The sequence below is a fragment of the Pectinophora gossypiella genome, chromosome 12 (assembly GCF_024362695.1).
Source record: "Pectinophora gossypiella chromosome 12, ilPecGoss1.1, whole genome shotgun sequence".
NCBI classification, from domain to species: domain Eukaryota; kingdom Metazoa; phylum Arthropoda; class Insecta; order Lepidoptera; family Gelechiidae; genus Pectinophora; species Pectinophora gossypiella.
In genome coordinates, this window is record NC_065415.1 from 4,273,928 (window position 1) to 4,293,611 (window position 19,684).

At 37.1% G+C, this 19,684-nt stretch overlaps 1 non-coding gene across 1 annotated transcript; it reads right to left on the reverse strand.

The window, feature by feature from the left end:
- Nucleotides 1-18,655: 18,655 nt before the first annotated feature.
- On the reverse strand, nt 18,656-18,727 carry Trnae-uuc (transfer RNA glutamic acid (anticodon UUC)). Its single transcript has one exon. It is a non-coding gene; the product is annotated as a tRNA-Glu (tRNA).
- Between the last annotated feature and the right edge of the window lie 957 nt (nt 18,728-19,684).

The window sequence follows — 19,684 nt, forward strand, 5'->3', positions numbered from 1 at the left end:
ATAGGGAAAGAATCCATATGTCTCCAACCGTCCGGTAGTCCATAGTCTGAGAGAAAATACAGTACATTGATCAGTGTATGTGGTCTCAATGAGGCAACATCTGTAAGCGCTGTTGAAATTGTAGTGAGAATATTAGTACGAGAGTTTCTTTTAGTTGCATGAGCAAGTAGCGCAAAATCAATTGGATCTTTAAAGACGATAAAGGGACTGTTTAGACAAAGAAGATCGAGATTTCCTTCTTTCGTATAAAATTTCGTTGACATTGACTTCAGATCTCTGCCAAGATCGCTGCCACCTTTTTCAGAAACACCAACAGCGAATCTTCCTAAAACTGGAGTCTTTTTCCCGATGCCATTGAAAACATCAGCAAATGTGTATTCGGATACATCATGAGTGACTTCGAAGTGTCCCCAAACGGCCATTCCTTTCGAGAGAACTACTCTTGCCGGCACTCTTTCTCCTGCAATGTGAGTTTGTGAGTCAAAGAAGTACTCATCTCGCATCAAATCAGAGTTGATACTGATTAAATCTCGAATGTCTACTGGCGCACCGGAACCCAGAGTCAGCAACCCGATTGGTTTCTAGAAAAAGATCACATTTATTATTAGCAATCACTGAATACTCAATTTTGTAAACATTTTTGTTTTATTTGATTTAACACAATCAATAAATACTAAAATGGGATGGAGATGGAAAACTTTGGAACACCATTTTTTGACTTTATTTCCAATCCAAATATTAAGTAACTTAAGTGTCTATAGGAGGAACGAATGAGGAGTTCGGTGGCGCAGCGGTAAACGCGCTCGGTCTGCGATTGTTGTAGTTAAGCAACTTTCGCAAAAGCCGGTCATAGGATGGGTGACCCCAAAAAAAAGTTTTCATCTCGAGCTCCTCCGTGCTTCGGAAGGCACGTTAAGCCATTGGTCCCGGCTGCATTAGCAGTCGTTAATAACCACCAATCCGCAATGGGCCCGCGTGGTGGTTTAAGGCCCGATCTCCCTATCCATCCATAGGGAAGGCCCGTGCCCCAGCAGTGGGGACGTTAATGGGCTAATGATGATGAAATTTCTATATAAATGCATAATTGCTGTGTGGATTGGTATGAAATAAAGTGAGAGGCGGAACACATGTTTATTTATTTCTATTACTTGTGCAAAATGTTGATAGCGACATACAGGGTGTTAGTGACATCGTAACGAAAAAAAAAATGGAACGCCTATTTGATTGTACTAAAAACGATGGTGGGTGTTTTTCTTGTCGCAAATGTCTAATTAAGATTTTCAATTTTTACTGTGCCGCAATGTAAGTCGAACAACGCGCCACACAGACGCTAAACCTACGCGCGGCTACGTTACGCGTGCGTAATACGATGTTGATATCTAGGTAGGAGTTTTCATTCTCTTGTATTTAGATGTTTAGTGGTTCAACGTTTAAACATTGTTGAGTTTGATGAAGTAGAACACCTACTACCACGATTTTTCACACATGGTACCTACCTACCAGTTATTAAAATGTTCCTAACTTATTAACAATAAAAACCCTACTCTTACCTTACCTTAATTGTTATTCCTTCGGATGAAGTATCTACGTAGGTACCTACCCTAGAACATATCACGTCACGTAGGTATGCAACATCGCGTTTCCTCCGCGGTAGGTAGGTATCACACGCACTCACAAACACAAAACCTTGCTCTTTAATAACACATCAACAATCTTCCATACTTTTGCGCAGTAAATGGTGATCCATCATCATAGTCGGCACTACTCATTTACAGAATAAAACAAACACAAAACACAACCACGAAAAAAAATATCCTCGAAAAACATCACGCGATTCGGGTCTAGGTTAGTATTCGACTGAACGGAAGCGCGCGGCGTTAGCGCAAAGCATCAAAGGCGCCGACGACGCGCCGGCCGCGGCCGAGTCGAGCCGACGACTAGAGAGAGAGAGAGAAGTATGTTTATGGCGCAAGTGACAGAGAAAGAAATAGTATCTGTTCGGAATGCCTACTTTATTGGCGCGCGTTGTCCTTGACCCGTGCGCCGGCTATTCACCTGTGCATAGCTGAAGTTGTAGATACGTTATTATTATTATTGATGACATTGATAAAATTTAATAATTAGTAATTTTTATTTGTTTATTTTAAGTGTGGGTTCTATGCAGCTTAAAACACAATATGGGACTGAAAATATCTAAAATTTTTATGAATTTTGCGACAGGAAATTCTACTTGATACCTATCAACTCAAAGAAATACCTAGTATCTGTTCGTAATGCCTACTTTATTGGCGCGCGTTGCCCTTGATCCGTGCGGCTATTCACGGCCGAGTATTCATCAAGATAGATCAAACAAGCCCTAACTCGGAGGTCTTGCGTCCCAGGATCCTTTAATTATGTCTTAGAACCTTCTTGGCCTATGTGGTCCAGTGGTTGAGCGATGGGCTCATGATGTGGAGGGTCCGGGTTCCTATTCCGGTGGGGACATATCATAAAAATCTGTTTATAAGGCCGTTGGTTAGGACGTTACAGGTTGATCACCTGATTGTCCGAAAGTAAAATGATTTGTGCTTCGGAAGGCACGTTAAGCCATTGCTCCCGTCTACTACTTATGTAAGTAGGTACGTAGCCGTTACATGAATAGGTATTGTACACAGAACAGGATAGGTTTAATTAGTTCTTTACTGATGATTTAACAATGAGATTTAAAACCACGAATAACTTAGTACTTATTTACCTCGGTACCAACATGTAACAAGAAAAAATAAGGTCACTCCTCTTGGACAATTTTTTTCTTTGAACATGCCGACATTGCCTACGCGGCGGAGTTGCCGAACTATCGATAGGTAGATTATCAATTGTTGAACTTGAAAATTGTCTAAACTATCGAAAGTAGTGATAGTACATTTAGATCGATACTAGCGATAGTCGATAGTCTTGCTTTGTAACAATAATGGTAGGTATTGATATAAGAGATCTATCGATAGGTACCTACTATTGTTTTTTTTTTAACTAGGTACCTATCGATAGAATATCGATAGGCAACACTCTGGCGGAGTGTCCGCCCAATTCTAGACGCGACCTCGCTCGATTTTTGTGTAGCGAGGTTTTGCGTAGGTACTTACATACTGAGTTGGTGGATGATTGACGTAGTAAGTAACTAATTACCTAATCTGTGGTGGTTGTGTTAGTTGGTTGTTAGGTATTCTAATGACAACAAAGAATACAATTATTTACTGTTTCAACTGTTTTAGGTAGATAATGGCCCCGATTCCTATGAGTAAATGAATGAATAACCCGGCCGAATCAAAAAGGTATCTCGCTGGTATGCAAACCGTTTGACGTGTGCTGTCAACTTAATTCTGTCGGTTGTTTTAGGTTTCTGCTTAAAATTGACGTGTTGTGTGAATTTTATGCCTGTCGATTATCCGTCCATTTAAGAATAAGAATAAAATAAATTTATAATTTACGATAGACAGAGAAAGAAATAGGATCGGTTCGTAGTGCCTACTTTGTAGGCTGCGCCGCCGCCGCGCCGCCGCCGCGCCGCTGCCGGAGTGCGGAGCGGGGCGTGCGGAGTGGGGCGTACGGAGCGGGGCGCACGGCGCGCGGTGCGTGTGGCCGTTGGCCCGTTCGAGCAGCTGATTACGGATACCGCAAAATTGTTGTCTCCATTACATTGAAAATTTTCAAAAATTTGTCATTATTGTTTTTTTTATTGAAATTTGGGTTCTATGCAGCTTAAAGCACAGTATGGAATTGAAAATAATTAAAAACAAAACTCAAAATTTCATGAATTTTGCGACGGAAAATTCCACTTGATATCAACTCAGAATCATGGCCTGAATCAACCCTCAAAGTTTTCGTTACGACGTCACTAACACCCTGTATATAATTGTCTTAAAAAGATTAGGTACTTACTGGATGTTTTAATTTAAAATCGAGAAGTTGTGTGTTCGTTGGCGGTAAAGATGAATTGTTTGGAATATTTGCGAGTGCACATTTTATTATCAAAAACCACGTCAAGACTCCTAGCCGACCCATCGTGATTAAACAAAATGAGTGATCTAAGATTTCTCTGACTGAAATAAGATTCGTGGCAAGGACAAAGGAACTTCGGCTCGCATTATTTAACACTATTTATGTTACCAGTAAACTTAAAAAAATGAAATATTATGAAATATTAGAACAAGCAACTTAATACTAGATATTTTCCAAAGACGGTAAACGTTAATTTTTACCATACTTATAGTCGGGATCAAAACATTAGACATAACAAAAACGAGCATTGAATTGTAATTGATAACAAACATTTATTAACCACCAATTAAGTTTTAACTTCAGAATTTAGATTCAAAATTTATATTAAGTACCTTTTCAACAAAATATTATTTCGTACCTTTTATTATTTTTTATTCATGCCTGTTTATTTTTTTAGATTACTTTTGAAAGCGTAAAACTAATTATAAAAAGAAACTAACAACAAAGCATCACGACTGATGTTTAAGTCACTTGCAGTAGAGGGTATTATCGAGTAGCTGGTGTTTATAATTTTTTTAACCATCTTGCAGCGAAGTTTAACTGCAACATTATTAGTATTATTACCTACGTAGTAAGTTAGTGAAATACTTAAATATGAAGATGGTTTGAACGAGATAAATTCATATCTAATGATGTAAAAATGTAATAAAATAAACGAAGTACCTAACAAAATACTAATTCATCTTTTAATTGGGCAAAATAATTGATTAGTTGAGTAGATTATTGCCGATTGATTGTAATTACATTAAGTAGATTTGATCTAACACATACATACATAATACGCATAAACTCAAGCTTATTTCCCACCGGGGTAAGAACAGACTATGAAATTCCGTTTGCTTTGATCCTGACACTTCCCTTGCTTCCTTCACATTCATCAATCGTTTTACACACGCCGATTGATGAATGTGGTAAGCAAGAGAAGTGTGTCAGGATAGAAGCAATTGAAATTCCATAGTCTCTGCTTGCCCCGGTGGCAATCATAATATATAATATTTTACTTTACGTGCGTAAAGTAATATTAATCAATTTTTTTTTTCACGGAGGGAACGTCTGATTTATTTAGGAAAGGATTTGATATCTTCAAGTGGACGGTATAATTTAAACGAGTAAGTAAAAAGGTTTTTAGTCAAACCCTATAAAATATTGTTTTCAAATAGGTTTCAAACACAAGTAGATAGTTATAATCAATATTATTAAGGATTAGGAAAATATTTTTTAAAACACAAGGTTTTATCATACGTTTTGAATTTATTAATAAGATAAGGCAAAATCAACAATTTATAACAAAACAAAGGTGTATTATAAGAAAAAATATAAATAAAATAATCGACTCTGAAATCATAATATTAGCACAAATTGAAACCCGTTTCATATCCCAAACACTCTAAAGAGTATAATTCGATGTGACATACCGCTTACAAATAGCAATTGTAAGATGGCTGTGAACCAATTAACTAACTAACCATTATTACTTTTAAGTGCTAGTTTTAAACCAGCAATAACTTGGTTACCCAAATCCTGATCAATGAGTTTTAGCAACTTAACGCCTCTTCTTCGAGTTGGATTAGGAATTGTTTGAAGTGAAAGCACGAGATTCTCTGCCAACCGTTGACGGCCAGCATCGTCAAGCCATAAATTTACAAAGTCTGCTAAGAACTGCAAATCTGCGGCATTCGAATGTAAAACTTCCAATTGTTCTCTAGGCCTGGCATCATTCACATAAGGCACTGGTCCGTTAAATGAATTCGGGTAATAGTTTGGAGCATCTCTGCCATTATCCCCAACAGGAGGGTGACCATCGCGAACGTAAGATTTTGCATATAATGGTGCATTTACTCCCACCTTAAAATGGTTACGACCAATTCGATAATTTTGATCATCTCTGTAGGCGAGTCTTCTACCTTTCAATAAAGTGTCTACTGGACCAGGAATGCCAGGGACTAAGCTAGCTGGATTAAATGCTGCTTGTTCTTGATCTCTGAACTGATTGTCGGAATTCCTTGTAAACGTCAAACGCCCTATCGGTACTGTATGATACCTTCCTGGTTTCCAAAAGGTTGTTGTGTCGAAGGGATTAAAATCGACACGTTGAACATCATGCAAAGAAAGAACGTCCATCTCCAGTCTCCAAGATGGGTAATTTTTATTTTCAATAGCAGTATACATATCCCTTATGTAGTAATCGAGATCAGTACTCTGTATTTGTTGGGCCTGTTGAGTTGTAAGATTCCTCAAACCTTGTTCAGTTCTATAGTTGAATCTTACGTACCATCGATCGCCGTGCTTGTTGGTTAGTTCGTAAGCATTAATAGGGAAGGCATCCATGTGTCGCCATCCGTCCGGGATACCGTAGTCCGAATGAAAATACAGTAGGGTCAACATCACATGAGGTTTTAGAGTGGCTACATCCCACAACGCGGCTGGACTTTGAGTCGCAATATTAGTTCGGTAGTTCCTACGAATTGTATGAGAGATCAGGGCAAAGTCCACTGGGTCCTTAAAGACGATAAACGGAGTATGTAGGCATAAGAAATCCAAGTTTCCTTCCTTAGTATAGAATTTAGTAGACATAGTCTTAAGATCTCTTCCAACATCAGTGCCTCCTCGTTCTGGATGGCCAACGGCCAATCTTCCTAAAACTGGAGTCTTTTTCCCGATACCATTGAAGACATCAGCAAATGTATAATTGGATACGTCATGTGTAACTTCGAAGTATCCCCAGAACGCTGTTCCTTTAGGGAGAGCCACTCTTAATGGCACTCTTTCTCCGGCAATGTGAGTTTGTGAGTCAAAAAAGTACTCATTGCTCATCAAATCAGAGTTGATACTGCTTAAATCTCGAACGTCAACTGGTGCCCCCGAACCCACAGTTAGCAGTCCAATCGGTTTCTAAAACAAAAAAAGTTTTCAAATACTTACAGATAGACAACATTGATGTTATCATAAATAAGTAGCAAGAGAAGTGTGTAAGGATCGAAGCAAATGGAATTCTATAGTCTCTGCTTACCCCGGTGGGAAATAGGCGTGAGTTTATGTATGTATGTATAAATAAGTAAACATTGCTTCTATGATGGACTGGAAGCGACCAAAACAAAAAAAAACATAGAATGCATTCTGCGCTTGTCGGGGCATGTCCTAATATGACCAGATGTCGAGAGGAGTAGATCTCTGTTACCATAGACTGAAAGTTGTCTTCTGAGTACTAGTGGCTCTCATACAGGATACGGGTGCCAGTATGTATGTAAGTATGCCACATAAAAATAAATACTCACTGGATGTTTTACTTTGAAGTCTAGTAGTTGTGTTTGTGTCGGCGGTAAAGTTAAATTAGAATATTCATATCCCAATGCACATTTTACTATCAAAAAATAAACCAGAAAACCAGTTCGCGCCATGGCGCTAAATTGTTTGAATAATGTCAGTTTCCATCCCTCATATTATTAATTTGAAATCAAGGACTTAGGAAGAACTACATTAAACTGCTTAATATTTCATGTTGCCGGTAAAGTACGAATTGAATTCAAACCGCCTCATTACAAAATGAAGATTAAATTCAGATTTAAGATTGATTCCGCGCTACGAAAAAAGTCTACGGATATTAATGGAACTAATTGACATGTCAAAATAATAGGGTATTTTCCAACTAGTCAAATCAGTTAAAAAATTAATTGTCAACACTCGAAATTACTATGGAATTTGTATGAAGAAACAACCTGTGACGTCATAGGAAAGCATGGCAAAACGTCGCACTTATTATTACATTTTTCTTTATTAAATCTTATAAATAAATTTAATAGAAAAAAGAAAAGCTTTTATGTCACCTTTAGATCTGTCTTTATGTAGTACATAATCAGGATTTCATAATTTATCTTTGACGTAAGAAATTACTCAATTATTATGTTGAGTCTGTGACACTGTTGCCGCGGCCACGGGTCGACTTAACGATTCTTAAAACTGGGTATGATTTTTCTGTTTTTCTTTTTATCTTGATAGTCGCTCGTACCCATAGTTAACACAAGTGTATAGTTCGATTTTATTCAAATTTTTTTTTGGGTTAACACTTTTATTTCTACAGAAAAGCGAGTAGCTTTTCCTTCTGATTTTTTTTTGTAGGATAAGCGTAATATACACGTTTCTGTACTTATAAAAGAATATTAAAAAATATCAGGTATGAAGTTTAGACGTAACATCTTAAGTGGTGAGGAATCGACGTCAATCAGGAGCATAACCGACGGATGTTCGTATTTATATTCACTTACTAAATTGAAATAAAAACGATGAAAATACAGGAGATATGTTTTACTTTTTTATGAGCACGTTCTGGGTTCCGTAGCCAAATAGCAAAACCCTAAAGGTATAAATCTGATCAACTTGATGATGTAAATCTTTGGTTAAGTATACACTCGTTATAGGAGTATATTCTTGTAAAGATTATCAGTTGATAATCCTTAGTTAGGGACTTGACCGATTTAATATAATATTACGACGATTGAAAAAAATGAATTGATTGAGGAAATATGATTGGCCACCTGATATGACACGATTCATTTATGACGAACATCATAGAAGGAAAAATTGGAGGGAAGAGAGGAAGGGGTACACCTAGGAGAACATTTATGAAACAAATAAAAGAGAAGATGCAGGTCGTATCGTATCAGGAGTGGTGAAGGATTTGGCGGGAAGAAGAGAGGAATGGCGATTACTCCACCGACAAGAGCGCAGCTCTTAAATATATATATATATATATAAAATCGCTTCTCTCTCTCTCTCTCTCTATATATATATATAGAGAGAGAGAGAGAGAAGTAGAAGTAGATAAGAGAGAGAGACGATTGAATATTTTGTTATTTTTTAATTAGTATGTAGATTTGGGGTACATTTGGTAGTTATTAGGCTTAAAACGCAATATAATTAAACGTAAGCGATTTAAGAATAAAAAGTAAAAACGCAAGCCGTTACATGAATTTCTGGCGAGCAACGTGTGTTGTGACTATGATTTTAAAATAAAAAATAAAAATCGGCCAAGTGCGAGTTGGACTCGCGCACTAAGGGTTCCGTACGATTGACTAGGTAAACAACAGCAGATACACAATTTTATATTACTTTCCTGTTAGTCTTTGGGTAGGTACGGAACCTTAAAAACCGAGTGCGATTAATCGCAGTGCGGGTGCCACCATACAATTACTATGAGACACAAAAAAATGCGCGTTTGCAAATCGCGATATTTATCGCGACTTTACTAACTTGTTACATTTGTAACAATTTACGTTTTTAAAATCAGTCACTTAAAAACGTTGCTAATGCGTGCGCGTATATATCTATATGTTTCATTTTTTTGCGGTTTGAGTGCGTGCTAATATGAAATGTTTTTTCTTTTCGTACATTTTTATTTTCTTTTTGAACGTTATCCTATGCCTTTATACAAATATAAATTAATATCTAAACTTATCGTCTGTTTCTTTTAAATAACTTTAAGCCCGCAATAACTCGACGACCTAAGTCTTGATCGATAAGTTTCAACAATCTTACAGCTCGGCTTCGAGTAGGATTAGTTACTGTTAGAAGTGAATTTACAGTGTTTTCAATTAAGCGCTGCTTGCCGCCTTCATCGTTCCATTCATTATAAAAATCTGCCATGGACTGTAGGTCTACCGCGTTGCTTTTTAAAACTTTCAACTTTTCTCGAGGCCTGGCGTCATCGACATAAGGAACTGGCCCGTTGTATGAGTTAGGATAATAATTTGGAGCATCTCTTCCATTATCCCCGATTGGAGGGTGACCATCTCGAACGTATGACTTCGTGTATAACGGCGCATTCACACCAACCTTCAAATGGTTACGTCCGATACGATAATTCTGTGCGTCTCTGTATGCTATTCTGCTGCCTCTGAATAAGGCGTCAATGGGACCTGGTATGCCAGGAACTAAGTTAGCAGGGTTAAAAGCTGCTTGTTCTTGATCTCTAAACTGGTTGTCAGAATTTCTTGTAAACGTCAAACGACCTATGGGTACTGTGTGGTAACTGCCTCTCCTCCAGGTGGTTGATGGATCGAAAGGATTAAAGTCAACATGTTGTACATCGTGAAGACTCAGAACATCCATTTCCAGCCTCCAGGAGGGATATGCTTTATTTTCTATAGCATTATACATATCTCTGATATAGTAATCAAGGTCAGTACTCTGTATCCGCTGCGCTTGTTCAGTTGTGAGATTCTTCAACCCCAGTTCGGTTCTGAAGTTAAATCTTACATACCAACGGTCACCGTGCTTGTTGTGAAGTTCGTAAGTATAAACAGGAAAGGCATCCATATGTCTCCAGCCATCGGGAAGTCCGTAGTCTGAGAGAAGGTAGAGCAAAAATTCTAATGTTTGAGGCCTTAAGGTTGACATATCCCATAACGACGTGGATGGAGCGGTAAGGACATGTGTACGTGGATTCCTGCCAATTAAATGCGGAATTTCCATAAAATCTATTGGATCTGGTAACAAAAAGAATGGTATATTTAAGCATAGAAAGTCCAGGTTTCCCTCTTTTGTGTAGAATTTAGTGGAAAGTGTTTTGGGATCCCTTTGGACGTCGCTACCCCCTCGTTCTGGAAAAGCAACTCCTAATCGCCCTAAAACTGGAGTCTTTTTCCCTATACCATTGAAAACGTCAGCGCTTGTGTATTTGGACACGTCGTGAGTGACTCTGAAGTATCCCCAGTAAGCCGTTCCTTTGGGGATAAGTTCTCGCTCGGGAACCCTCTCTCCGGCAATATGAGTTTGTGAGTCAAAGAAGTATTCATCTCGCAATAGGTCAGAGTTGATACTGATCAAGTCTCGGATGTCCACTGGTGAACCAGACCCCACAGTCAGTAGTCCAATCGGTTTCTAGAAAAGAAAGAATAAATTAACTTATTTTCCACTGAAATTTATAAACGGAAATATCTTAAAAATAAACGCCTGATAAAAATATTTCCTTAAGTTTTGTAGAATTATCAACAGCACTTAACTGTTGCTAATAAGTGCAGCAAGTATAATTTGAACAGATTGATGTTGAGCAAATAATTTAGGAGTTTTTAATTTAAAGTTGCCAAGACCAGAGGTCATATCGATCGAAATTTCAAAAAAATATTAAATCTCACGTAGAACCAAGCTTCTAACTCTACACGTCCTTACCATACAAACCCTAAGTTCTCAAACTCGGTCTTGTAACGAAGTGCCGTAAACCAAAGGCGCGAAAATCTTATCTTTTCACTCCGTTTTATACGTTTGCTTATACAATATGTTTGAAACTCGACCGCATTAATAAATTGGTCTTTGTTTGAGGGATGAAAGTTCGAAGTTACATAGTAGCTTACATCCTAAATTTTAGCCTTCTAAGCCATCTAGATGCACCTTATAATTATGATGATCGTTAATGAGTCAGTCAGTCAATCATCAGTTTGTGAGTGTCAAAAAAGGGTTCTTTTTACATATCAATACAATTTGAAGTATAATTGCTATGGATTTGAATTTTTTATATGTTTAATAAGCATATCCTTCCTGAAAATTTGGTTTATCTAATATAATTCAAACTTGAGTAAGTAGTGCGACTTTGCGCTTCGCTTTGCTCGTTTTGGCCGGGGCCCCTACCGTCAGATTTTTAACTAAATCCGGAAATGGATTTCCGGAACTTCTGATTCAATAGACTGTAGATAGAGATAGTAATCATCTAGGTAAGTACTTACATGATGTCGTAATTTAAAATCTAATAGCTGGGTTTCCGTTGGTGACGTCACATTGTTGTAGATATATCCCGATACAACGTTTATCGTTAGAAGACACAACAACATAATACGAGCCATGGCGGAGTAGATATCTACTACTAACTGCTACATCATAATTTGCGCCTCTTTAAAGCAAATTCGGTTGCATGGTATTGATTGAAAAGGGAAACGTGAATTTAAAGCAGTACTTGTTATACAAATACCTATATGTAAAGCAGAATATTCAAATACTAGCTGTAGATAATATATGTTCATTAAAAGGTGCTGAAGTAATTATATTAAAAGATGTTAATAATATAATATTATTAAAATTGTCTGTTTCTTTACCCAGAACTTCAATAGATTTAACATTTATGTACACACACAATGGTTCAACCGTTGCGTTGGTAAAAATGAAATCACCGCCACCAACCCGCAATGGAGCAGCGTGGTGGAGTATGCTCCATATCCCCTCCGGTTGATTGAGGGGGTGCTTAGCAGTGGGACGTATATAGGCTGTTTATGTACGTATTATTGTAGGTGCTCTTATGACATTTTGGATTGAAATACATTAACATTAATTTGTTTTGCTGTATTGATTCCGAGAAAAAAATACGTGTAGATACATGCGTTGTGAAGTCATCGGTACAACCTCTTTTTTTGAAGTTGGTTAAGATATTCTCGATCTGAAATCCTTCTGATTTCATCTGTTTCTGCATCAAGCCAGATATTGGTTGAAGATCCTTTGAATATAAACACATACATACATAAACTCACGCCTATTTCCCACCGGGGTAAGCAGAGACTATAGAATTCCATTTGCTTCGAAACTTTGTTTTTGTTTTTAGAATTCGATTTGTTGTTTTGTTTGAATATAAACAGATCCCAAAATAACTTTGCAAGAAGCAACTAACGCCGCGGGTATTCATCAGTTCACTGTAGGATGTTACATGCTACGTACGACTTAATTCTGAAAACTCCATTATTTTTAAGTGTAATGTACATTAACAGTAATATTGTATTCTTGAAAACAATTAATCTTTGAATTTTGTTAGTTAGTCTAGTCGTTTGGAAACCCACATTCCCGAGAAATGCATTTTCGGAGGTATATGACCTAACCGTATTGGGCTGGTTTTCCCTTCACGGGTTGGAAGGTTAGACAGGCAGTCGCTTCTGTAAGAAACCAGACATGTCAAATTTTCAGATTAGGTAAGCGGACCCTGTGCAAAAAGGGATAATGCTTGGGGGATGATAAGTCTAGTTTTTGAAGATTAGGCAGACATTCGCCTCTGTAAAAAATCTAGACCTGACAAATCTATTATAACAGGATAACGCAAAAGTGAAATATTTCAAGTTCGTAAAGCGACTTTGAAATACCTAATGATAATACTCTGGTCAATAGAGTAACACTGATGTTCAATTTATACAAGAGATAAAAAATTGTAACTGGAAAAGAACATTTCAATTTTATTTTGAGACAATAGTAGAACGAACGGGTCGTTCAGATCAGATCACCTCGATACTGTACTATTCAATCCCAGCGAAATCCGGCACTTACGAAAAGCGAATTTGATCATACTGTAGGCGTTAATTTGAAAATGATAATATGTTTTATTTTAGCAAGATTTTCGCTGAACGTTTTGAGAAGATTTCCTTTTCAGACGAAACCTTATTTGGACTTATACGACTTTAATTGCTTTGAATAATTTGATTTGCTAGTGACACCTGAGCCGGAATTTCCTTCGTCGAAGGAATTTTTCAGTCTACACGGCTCGCTTTGTTACTTGTTTACTTTGAAATAATACCTTTGTCTTTTAATTTTATGAAACAAAGAAGCGGACCTAGGAGGATGCACACTAGCCAAATTGGAAATGTCCTTAGAAAAGGTTTAGTAGGCTCTACTCTGAACCGGCGCAGCGTGCGTGTATGAAACAATTGATGAATTTTGCAGGAGGCTAGAGAAGTATGTCAGGATTGAAGCATTATGGAATTTCATAGTATCCGTTTAGTCCAATGGGAAATAGGTGTGCGTTTATTTATTAAAGTTTATTGAAATTACGAAAAGTACTTAGCTTGAGTTTACAGTCCTGGACGAGTTGCGAATGCCATCTATCCATACCAATATTATTATCCGTAAATGTGAGCGTGTGTCTGTTTGTTTGTCCGTCTTTCACGGCAAAATGGAGCTACGAATTGACGTGATTTTTTAAGTAGAGATAGTTGAAGGGATGTAGAGTGACATAGGCTACTTTTTGTCTCTTTTGCAACCAGTTCCCTAAAATGGGGGGTGGAAGTTTGTATAGAGCATTTCGCAATTTTTAGAAAGCTAAAAATTGGAACGCGGGCTATTTGTGACTAACAAAACAATCGGAAAAAAATTACAGTTTTCATGGTAACAAGCTAAAAATTACACAGATTTTTTGACCCCGAATTTAACGCGAGCGAAGCCGCGAGCAAATACTAGTTTAGATTAATCTAGAATACTAAATCGCGGCAAAAGGTTAAGAAAGTAAAATATAAAGTCATACATGACTTTCAAAGATAACCTTCCAAATTCCAAACCTTCCTTGTTCAACCCGATAAATGCAATTGATCGTAATTCCTATTATGCTACTAACCCTCTGGCGACATTGGAGACACAAATATACCTATATGATCTGGATAGTTTTGCCACGTGTAAGATATTAATATGTATATATTTACTGTTGGCTCAATATATTTTATGTGAGTCATAAAACCTGAGGTCAGCGTACACAGATACGTCACAGGTCTGCATACACGATCAAGCCTATTTCTCGTGGGAGAGATTTCCCATTTAATACTACTTACTGAGGAGCTCGGTGGCGCAGCTGTAAACGCGCTCGGTCTGCGATTGTTGAAGTTAAGCAACTTTCGCAAAGGCCGGTCATAGGATGGGTGACCACAAAAAAAAAGTTTTCATCTCGAGCTCCTCCGTGCTTCGGAAGGCACGTTCAGCCGTTGGTCGCGGCTGCATTAGCAGTCGTTAATAACCACCAATCCGAACTGGGCCCGCGTGGTGGTTTAAGGCCCGATCTCCCTACCCATCCATAGGGAAGACCCGTGCCCCAGCAGTGGGAACGTTAATGGGCTGGTGATGATGACTACTTACTGACACACCACTTCTGCTTCGACCACAAGTCTGTCTTCTTTTTAAAATTGACACGTCTGATTTTATAAGCCCAATCTTCTTCTATCGTGTGGGTTGTGAGGTGGATTACCAACCCCATCAACCCTGGTGTCAGAGTAATTGTTGAACCCCAATGAACCCCTGACATGATTTACATCAGTAGGTAAGTAGTAAATATAATAAATAATTTAATGGAATTCGGTTTACTAAATAAATACTGATCTAACACTGACGAAAAACATTTCCTTTTTTCTATTTGACTTATTTATGAATTTTAATCAAAGAAAACGTTTTAATAAGTCCGACATTTTATCGCATTATTCTATGATGTCACATGTTGCTTTTCATACAAATTCCATAGTAATTTCGTGTTTTGACGTTTAGTAAAAAGTAACTGGTTTTACTCGTTGGAAACTAGCCTATTATCTTTTATTTTATTGTAAAAACGTATACATAACCCCAAAAACGATGAATTTAGTTTACTTATGTTGGATTTGGATCCACAGATGTTAGTAGGTACAATAGAACACAAAAATAAAAGTAACAGTAGAAAAATAGGTACCCATATAAAAATGTAAAAGGCATAATTTTACCGGCGGACACCACATCCCGGTTTATACTAATTATTAAGCTTTAGTTTAATCAATCAATCCGCACTGGGCCCGCGTGATGGGTTAAGGCCCGATCTCCCTATCCATCCATAGGGAAGGCCCGTGCCCCAGCAGTGGGGACGTTAATGGACTAATGATGATGATGAGTTTAATCAAATTTAGTTACATTAACTAAACACGAAATTACATAAATAATTAACAAAAATAATGCTATTTACTGCACTGCAAGCCCACCCCTGACTAATCCGGGCGCGAAGGTGCCCATTAGACTACCCGCATTTCCTCGCTGTACAGCAATGAACAACCTTTGCTCCAAGAACCTTTGCTCCGGCACAGGGGTCATCTCCATTCTCTCTTAAACGACGTCCGATTTCCGCTATAATTTTTTAGCATCGAATATAACTTTTTTAGCAGCCCAGTTAATTTAGTTTAATTGTACTGATTCGACTTTGTGTTACAATCATAGATAATTGATATCGCGTGGTTTCCAGTTTTTTGTGCCCAGTTAATAGCAATAAGCTCGCCCCTTATTAATTCGGACATAGCTGGCGAGAAGTGGGTGTACAGTATACTATTACACCTCTGCCTACCCCTTCGAGGGAACAGGCGTGATGTTATGTTATGTCATGTAGTTTAATTGTTACTGATTTCCGTAGCCAAAACAGTACCAGCATATATTTTTGGAAAAGAAGCGTAGAAGAAACCGCCGTGGTTTTATCAAAACAAACAAATTGAAAATCTTGATAAAAGCTTTGCATTCAGGCTTTATTCAGCGTAACAAGGGTTCCATTATGAAAGTGTCGAGAGGTTATCGAAGCAAAATGCACCGAGGTGCATAGTATCGACCGGGGGCACTAACCCTGTCGCGTGCTGTAGTAAAGATATGCTAAGCTAAAGGTTCTTATTAGGTAATATACTAGACTGAGTTCGAATGTCAGGTCATGCCGTTTTGAATGTAAACACAGTTATTGTTTTAATCAAATATCTTATTTTCGGTTGGCATAAAACATTAAACAATGAGACAACTCTCATTGTTTCTTTCTCTTCTTCTTCTATCGTATGGGTTGTGAGGTGGATTACCAATCCCATCAACCCTTTTTACTATTGACTATTAACGACTACTTATTTACATCAGTAAGTAGTAATCGGGACCAACAGCTTAACGTGCCTTCCGAAGCATGGATCATCTTACTTTTTGAACAATCAGGTGATCAGCCTGTAATTTTCTTTCTTTCTTCTTTCTAATATCCTAACCAAATTAGGGATCACAAAGTGATTTTTTTGATATTTATGTCCCCACCGGGATTCGAAAGTAATTCAATGAATTTTATGCAGACGCCAAATTCATTCAAAATCTTATGAATTTCTGAAATACAGAGCACCTAAATTGCGTTTCAAAAATTGTATCGAATGATGGATTTCTTTGTTTTATTTCAGTTGTATGCAATGAATTAATAATAAGTCTTATAATAATTATTTTAATCGGTTGTTATTCCTACTAGCCTGTAATTTACTGTTTCGCCTTCAATTGTAATGATTACGTGCAATTATCAATGATAAGTATAGGTTGATGTGCGCAGTCGAGGCCCTAGCAAAATATTTAGGTGGTGGGAGACCTCAAAGTAGCACCCCTCAACCCCTTAAAGTAAAAAAATGCTGATCACTTGATTGTCCGAAAGTAAGATGATCCGGTGTTCGGAAGGCACGTTAAGCCGTTGGTCCCGGGTACTACTTACTGATGTAAGTGAGCAATCGTTACATGAGCCATGTCAGGGGCCTTAGACGGCTCAATAATAACCCTGGCACTAGGGTTGACGACGTTGGTAATTCACCTCACAACCCACACGATAGAAGAAGATTGAATTAATTACTCACAAACTGGGAATATGGCTTATTCTAAAATGATTATGTGCAATGACTTTTCTTTTAAGTTAGTTTAATTTCACTAACACACTTGGCTCGACGGCGATACGGGTCACCTATCACGTTGGTCTAACAGAAAGCTCGGTGAGGTGTGGGTACTTAGTTCATCTAGTGATGGATGTAGGTACCTACCTCTGACTACCCTAACTATCACTATTGACAAATGGTCTGTGTAATAAGTTCAAGATAAATTATGAAATTCTCATAACTACTATATAAAGACAGATCTAAAAGTAACGACAAAATATCTTCTTCTTTTCTGTTTAACTTATTTAAGAATTTTAATCAAGGAAAACGTAATAATAAGTCCAAAATTTTATCATATTTTTTTATGACGTCACAGTATGCCTTTTCATACAATTTCGTTTTTAGTAAAAAGTAACTGATTTGACTATTTGGAAGCTAGCCTATTGGAATATAGGTAGCCGCCGAGAGCTCATGTTATGTCTTAGCTAGAATTGGGTGGTTTCCTATGTCAAAGATAAATTATGAAACACTGATTACTGAATAAAGACAGATCTAACGATGATAAAAAAGGTTTTCTTGTTTCTATTTAACTTATTTATGAATTTTATTAAAGCTTATAATAATAAGTGCGACAATTTGTCACGTCTTTCTATGACGTCACAGCGTGCTTTTTCATACAATTTCCTTAGTCATTTCGTGTTTTGACGTTTAGTAAAAAGTAACTGATTTGACTAGTTGGAAACTATTCTATTGTTACATTTTCAATTACATGGCTTGTCTGATGTCGGTCACCTTCCGTCTAAATAAGGCACAAGTAAAAATACTACGTTCGTCCATGTTGAAAAACCTGGGCATTCAAGTGGATACACATTCATCGCTTCGTCTGTGCCGTCCAGTTTAATTACAGCTCCCTCGTCTCCCGAGACACGTGGCGAAGCAGTAACTTAAGCGGAGGAAGTTTCAGTATCGGAGACCAGGTTAAATTGGTGCAGGGTGCCCCATTTGCACATGCCACCTTTGTTGACACTGCTCTTTAGCTAGGGTGGTGCAATGTATAGCCACTGGTAGGTATAGTACTGTCTCTGGATTACGTCAGAATTTGCAGAGAATTCTACAAATAAAAATAAAAGCAGTGAGCAGAATATTGGTCTGTCTACAATTATTTCCTGGTATCTACGTAGGTAAATATAAATCCGTAAAAAGTAAATATAAAAACAAGAGAAGCCAAAAAAGGTTTCCCGTACCGGGAATCGAACCCGAGCCTCCTGGGTGAAAGCCAGGTATCCTAGCCACTAGACCATACGGGATGTTGAATGGTAGAATAAAATTAGCGTATATAACTGGAAAGCATTTTTGTGGTAAATATTTTTGAAATTTTTTTTTATTTATTAACAATTAAAATAATTAAACTAAATTATGAAACTGAATTACAGTAATTAAAGTGATTATTAAACACATGTCAATGTGTTTATGTTGGAATTTATAATAAACGTAATTTCGGTTTTTTAAAGGTTTTTGACAGGTATAAGTACGTCCTACTTTTTTTTACAAAACACTAAAAATCATTACTTTAGAAAATAACCTATTAAAAATAAAATTATAACAAAAAGTTATTTTAAGTGTACAGTAGCGGTATCTAGCGCTAATACTTGCAACTACAAAGCAAATAAAACTACTCAACTTTCGTACAATGTGGCGACATCTAGAAAAATAATAAAGAACTAATTATGAAAATAGTACTGTGGAAGCCAGTCTGAAAGTAGTTCGTCACGAACATGATAGATGGCGCTTTACTTATTACACTACTTATTACCCACTTACAATATGTTTTCATGTCATAATTATTGCATAATTATTCTTCTGATAACGATGTTCTCTATTTTTGGCGCCCTTTATCTTCTAAATGTAAAAAATAATTATAATATTATTAGTTCCTGCCATAAATTTACATTTTGTTACGTCATGGGCTAGTAGATGTCGCTACATGTATCAATTTGAGACCCACTTCATTTGTGACAGCTTACGAGTATGACTGTTGTTCAGGTATTTCTCACATTCCAATATTTTTTTATTGGATTATGTATCGTCGAACTTAGGGAATAGATAACTATTCGATCGAAAAATCGTTACTAGGAACAGTATCAATGAATTCGTTGATAACTTTTGTATGATTATATTAGGCAAAATAAAATAAGAATAAATATAAAATTAAAATTAAATAAATTAATTTAAATTAATATAAATTTAAAATTATTTTTTATTTT